Source organism: Humulus lupulus, chromosome 1 (assembly GCF_963169125.1).
Source record: "Humulus lupulus chromosome 1, drHumLupu1.1, whole genome shotgun sequence".
NCBI lineage: Eukaryota > Viridiplantae > Streptophyta > Magnoliopsida > Rosales > Cannabaceae > Humulus > Humulus lupulus.
Genome location: NC_084793.1, coordinates 174,215,952 through 174,222,771, shown reverse-complemented (window position 1 = coordinate 174,222,771; position 6,820 = coordinate 174,215,952). Strand labels below are relative to the sequence as shown.

Below are 6,820 nucleotides of genomic sequence, written 5' to 3'. Positions count from 1 at the left end.
TTATGAAATCTGTTAACTCTGATATAATTGCTGAACCATTGCTGTAACAACTGGAACGAAATAGAGGGAAATTAACCACCTAGATCCATTTTCTCACCTCTGAAATTTACACAGAATTACTTCATTTTGTCTCTAATTTTCAATTTAATTAAATTTGATTATTTACATTTAATTCCAGAATTAATCACTCAATTGTTCTCTTGAATTGGTTACTTTATTTTAAATTGTTTTTTTGGTTGATATTGCATTTATTTAGTTTAAAAGTCCCTGTGGAGACGAACTTTGATACTTTACCACTGTATTACTTGTTTGTGACTGTGTATACTTGTGCATATTTTAATCGTTAGAATTTTCACAACAAGTTTTTGATAATATTATAAGTGTCATTAGGGTACAATTCTTCTTAAATGTCCACCCCGCGCTCTTGAATGACTGGTCGCTGGGAGAGCCTTTGATAAAGATCATGGGCATCCTTTTTAATGAATCGCGCGGGATCATACTCTAAAATTGGTTGAGATGTTGGATGGTTTGGCTGGGTTTGGGGTGGTTGGGAATGGGAAGATGAAGGTTGACTAGTGTTCTTTGAAGAGGCTACCCTAGTTGGTTGTTTCTTTGGTCCCATACCTTAATAATTGTTCAAAAATGGCACACAAAAATTTCTGCAGCACTTCCCCTAAAATTCTGAATTTTCTTACTAAATACTCCCAAAAATTTCACCCAAAAACACCCAATATACCAACAAACAGTCCAACAATCCAAGGCAATCTATTAATATAAATGCAACTCAATGAAAACTGCAAAAAGAGAAACTTACAAGCCTTGAAATCTGAAAAATCTGCCCACTCTTGAATCCTCCTTCAATTCCTCAATGAGCACCAATAGGACAAAAATTAAGGTTTGGGATAAAGAAATGAAAGAAATCAATAAGGAATAGGAATTAGAAATTAGGAAAATAGATTAAGAGAAGTTGAAATAGAGAAAAAATGTAGAGCTTTTTCTTTAGGAAAATTGATTTGGAATGAGAAAATTTGAAAAATGAGAGAAAGGATTTGAAAAAAAAATGATTTTTAACCCATTATTCTTTTGTCTGACACAATCATGCCACGACCCAGATAGGGCAAGTCGCGGTCCGCCCCTAATTTTTTCACCAGACTCGCTTCTAAGCGCTGCGACTCAGATCTTCAAGTCGCAGCTCGCCTTTACATACCAGAACTCCTTGCTCTCTGATTCAGCCTAGGGTCATGACTCATTAGCCCAAGTCGCGACCCACCTCTTCTTTATATTTAGAATACTCTCTAACTTTGATAATGTCATGACTTGCTAGTTCAAGTCGCGACGTGGCCCCTTGACTAAGAAAAAAACACATTTTTCACGATTTTTACAAACTTTATACTGAAAAATAAATAAAATTAAAATAACTAAACTTTACAAATCCCAAATAAAATTAAATAAAATTGTCCACTAATTAAAAATAAAAATAAAAACAAAAACTAAAATAAAATATAGGAATGTCTCCTAGAGCGCTGTCGTTAACCTCATTTAGCCGGACGCTGAACACCCCATTTAGAGGGGTTCCAAAACCATCACTGATTAACACTTTTCCATCGGTCATTCCAAATAATGCTTTAACCTCTGAAAATTTACTTTAAAATGTTTTGTTTTCTCGCTATGAATCTGTACTGCTCCATAAGGTAATGAGACCACAACAGTAAATAGTCTCGACCATCTAGACTTTAGTTTTCCTGAAAACAATTTCAATATAGAATTAAATAACAGAACTTTATCTCCCGGTCAGAAAACCTTTATAATTATTCTTTTATCATGAAAAGCCTTAGAATTTTCTTTATAAATATTTGCATTTTCATAAGCTTCGTTTCTAAATTCATCAAGCTCATTCAACTCTAGAAGCCTATTCTGCCCCACCATAAATAAGTCAACATTCAACTTTTTCACCGCCCAATAAGCTTGATGCTCAAGTTCAACTAGTAAAGGACATGCCTTCTTGAATACCAACCGATATGGTGACATACCAATCAGAGTCTTAAAGGTTGTGCGATACGCCCACAGTGAATCGTCAAGCTTTTTCGACCAATCTTTCCTTGATGTGTTTATTGTTTTATCTAAAATACTTTTAATTTTTCGGTTTGATACCTCAGCTTGAACATTAGCTAATGGATGATAAAACAGAGCCTTTCTGTGATGAACTCCATAACGAGAACATAGAGATGTGAATGATTTATTACATAAATGATTGCCTCTGTCACTAATAATAGCTCTTGGAGTACCAAACCGAGTAAAAATATTCTTATGAAGAAATTTAAGTACCTCCTTACCATCACAAGTAGGAGTTACTGCAACTTCTACCCATTTAGAAACATAATATAGTGCCAACGAAATGTACTTATTATTATAGGATGCTGGGAAAGGTCCCATAAAATCTATGCCCCATACATCAAACAACTCAATATCCAGAATTCCAGTCATTGGCATTTGATCTCTTCTGGATATATTACCGGTCCTTTGGCAATGATCACAACCCTTAACAAAGGCATTAGCATATTTAAATAACGTAGGCCAATAAAACCCACATTGCAAAACTTTTGCTGTTGTCCTTGTTCCCCAAAAGTGACCACCACATGTGTAAGTATGGAAGTCTTTTCTTCTTCTAGGGCACATCTTCTAATCAGTTGATCAGCACAATGACGAAAAAAGAATGGGCTCATCCCAATAATAATGCTTCACTTTTGAATAGAACTTTTTTAGTTGCTGCCTTGACATGTCAGGAGGCACAACTTTAGCTACTAAATAGTTAACATAATCTACAAACCATGGTATCTTTTCTTCACATTCAATTGAAAATAATTGTTCATCTGGAAAATTTTCATCAATTGACTCTTCTTTCGCACTATGCTCTTCTTCTTTTTCCAATCTAGATAAATGATCAGCAACTAGATTTTCAGTCCCCTTCTTATCACGAATTTCCATATCGAACTCTTGCAATAGTAAGACCCATCGAATTAAGCGAGGTTTAGCATCCTTTTTAGTCATAAGATATTTAATCCCTGAATGATCTGTGTAAACAATCACCTTATTACCAATTAAATATGGCCTAAACTTATCAAATGCAAAGACTATTGCTACTAATTCCTTCTTAGTAGTTGCATAATATAATTGAGCATCATTTAAGGTTTGACTAGCATAATAAATTGTTCAAAATACCTTGTCAACTCGCTGTCCAAGAACCGCTCCTACTGCATAATCACTAGCATCACACATTAATTCAAAAGGAATTTCCCAATTCAGTGATATAATAATTGGAGTGGAGACTAATTTTTCCTTCAATGTATTAAATGACTTTAAACAATCAGAATAAAAATTAAATACCACACCATTTATAAGTAAGGTAGATAAGGGCTTCGAAATTTTTGAAAAATCCTTTATAAACCTCCTATAAAATCCAGCATGGCCCAAGAAGCTTTGAATCCCTTTAACAAACACTGGAGGAGGTAAATTTTATATTTTTGATATCTTGGCCCTATCTACTTCAATTCCATAGTGTGAAATTTTGTGGCCCAAGACTATTCCTTCTGTCACTATAAAGTGACATTTCTCCCAGTTTAATATTAAGTTTGACTCCTCACATTTTTTCCAAACCCTTTCCAAATTAAGTAAACATCCATCGAAAGAGGGTCCAAAGACTGAAAAGTCATCCATAAAAATTTCAATACCTTTTTCCACCATATCTAAAAAAATTGACATCATACATCTTTGAAAGGTGGCGAGAGCATTACATAACCCAAATGGAATCCTCCTAAAGGAAAATGTTCCATAAGGGCATGTGAAGGTAGTATTTTCTTGATCCTCCAGTGCTATAGGAATTTGATGGCATCCTGAATATCCATCCAAGAAACAGTAATAAGGATGGCAGGCCAATCTATCTAGCATTTGATTGACAAAACGTAAAGGAAAATGGTCTTTCCTGGTGGCTTTATTTAATTTACAGTAATCAATACAAATTCTCCAACCCATCATTGTACGAGTTGGAATAAGTTCATTATTGTTATTTTTAACTACCGTCATGCCACCTTTCTTTGGAACTACTTGGACAAGACTAACCCAAGCACTATCAGATATTGGGTAAATTACCTGCATCCAACCATTTAAGAATTTCTTTCCTTACCACTTCTTTCATTGAAGGATTTAGCCTCCTTTGAGCATCAATACTAGGCTTACTATCCTCCTCCATTAATATACGATGCATCTCTGTCGAAGGACTAATACCTTTAATATCTGCCAAAGTCCATCCAATTGCTAGTTTGTGTGCTCTTAATACCCTTAGAAGCTTCTCTTCTTCAGTGTTAGATAAAGAAGCTGAAATAATAACTGGGAGAGTATCATTCTTACCCAAATAAGAATACTTAAGATGAGCAAGTAAGGGTTTTAACTCAAGAGCTGGTGGTTTCTCAATGGATGGAAGAGGTATCTCAGGCACTTGCCCTAATTCCTCATATTTCTTTTTATAGATCTGCCCTGATGAATTCAACCACTTAACATACTCATTGGCTTCAGTACCAGCACACTCTTCAGGACTTGCTATCAAACTCAACTCCAATGGATCCTTAATAGATTGGACCCCTTTACTTGGTACCTCCAATACACTAACACAAAAGCAACTGTCACTAGCTGAGGGATATTTCAAAGCTTTGAAAACATTAAAAACAACCTCATCTCCTTGTACTCTAATCCTTAATTCTCCCTTCTGAACGTCTATCCATGCTTGCCCCGTAGCCAAAAATGGTCGTCCTAATATAATAGGCACGTCCTCTTCTTCCTCCATATATAAGACAATGAAATCCACTGGGAAAATGAACTTATCTACCTTTACTAGAACGTCCTCTATAATACCTCTGGGATGTGTTAATGAACGATCAACCAATTGAAGAGTAACAATAGTGGGTCTAGCTTCCCCCAAGCCAAGCCTTTTACATATAGATAGCGGCATTAAATTTATGCTTGCACCTAAATCACATAAAGCTCTCTCACAATGAAAGTTCCCAATGGTGCAAGGTATAGTAAAGCTACTCAGATCTCTTAACTTTTGAGGAAGCTTCTTTTGAATAATTGCACTACACTCTTCAGTTAATGCAACAGTTTCATAATCCTCCACTTTTCTCTTATTAGACAATATCTCCTTCATAAACTTCACATAACTAGGCATTTGTTCTAAAGCCTCTGCAAAAGGGATGTTAATGTGAAGTTTCTTAAATACTACAAGGAATTTGGAGAATTGTTTGTCAAGATTAGCCTTTCAAAACTGTTGAGAATATGGAATCTTTAGTATAGGCTCAGAGTATTTTGGTTTTTCTGGTTTTGGAAGGTCTTCAATATCCTCCTCTTGTATTGGACTAGTAACTTGTTGATTCTCCGTATTCTTCCCTTTCTCTTCCACTATAGGTCCATCATACTTAGTTCCACTCCTCAGAGTGACAGCTTGAAATTTTTTTTTAGGATTTCCCTCTGTGGAACTAGGCAAATTTCCTTGCTGTCTACTAGAAAAAATTTGAGCCTATTGTCCTATTAGTGTCTCCAAACTCCTGATTGAAGACCTTGTTTCTGTCATGAATTGATTTAATTGGTCTAGCTGAATTGTTGGTGGGTTCATTTGAGGATGTGGTGGTGGATGAGATGGGCGTGGTTTTGGATCATAATATGGTCTAGCATGTAATCCATAAGTTGGTTGATGAGGTGGTTGTTGAGGTGGGTACTATGGATATTGTGGTTGTAACCCTTGATTATTTTTCCAAGACAGATTAGGATGATTTTTCCAGGTAGGTGTATAGGAATTTGAGTAAGTGTTGGGTGCAGGTCTTGAAAAATTACCTATAACCTGTGTTTGTTCCAAGGGCATATTGTTCACATTAGTTGAGCAACTAGTTATGCTCGGGCATTGTTCAAAATAATGAGGTCCTCCACAAATCTCACAACTTACGATATTTTATACTTGCATTGCTTGTGCAGCGAGATTAGTTTGCTGCAATTGTTTGGTTAGAGATGCTACTTGAGCAGTCAATAGCGCAATTGGATCAACTTCTAAGACTCCTGCTACTTTCTTATTCTCACTCTCAGTAGGCCAATTATAATTATTCCCAGCCATCTCTTCCAACAGCTCATATGCTTCATTAGCACTTTTTCTCATAAACGCTTCTCCCAATGCTGCATCTATAATTGTTCTTGTATTTCCCCCCAAACCATTGTAAAAAGTATGAACTAACAACCACTTCTCTATTCCATGATGTGGGCATCTCCTTTGCAATTCCTTAAATCGTTCCCATGCATCATAAAAAGACTCCCCATCCAGTTGATGGAAGTTGTTAATCTTTCCTCTTATTCTGGCTGACTTAGCAGGAGGAAAATATTTTCCAAGAAACTTCTGAGCCAAATCTTCCCAAGTAAGTATAGAATTGGCTTGTAAAGAATTCAACAAACTCTTGGCTTTTTCCCTTAGTGAAAATGGGAATAGTCTCAATTGTACGACATCATTACTCACCCCATTCATTTTGAATGTCGCACATAACTCCAAAAATTGTGATAAGTAGATTTGGATTCTCATTTGGTAACCCCCCAAATTGTACACAGTTTTGCATCATCTGAATGATTGAGGGTTTTATCTCAAAATTATTAGCCTCAACAGTTGGAGGACGAATGCTTGAATGTATCCCCGTAACAGTAGGGAGTACATAATTCCTTATTGGTGGATCAGCTTTAGCTGTATCACCCATATTTGAATTGTTGTTGACAACATTATTTGCGTTTTCAGCCA

General features: G+C 35.9%; 1 non-coding gene across 1 annotated transcript; it reads left to right on the top strand.

Moving 5' to 3' along the window:
- Window positions 1-6,284: 6,284 nt before the first annotated feature.
- LOC133813677 (small nucleolar RNA R71) lies at window positions 6,285-6,391 on the top strand. Its single transcript, XR_009884682.1, has one exon. It is a non-coding gene; the product is annotated as a small nucleolar RNA R71 (small nucleolar RNA).
- Window positions 6,392-6,820: the final 429 nt, after the last annotated feature.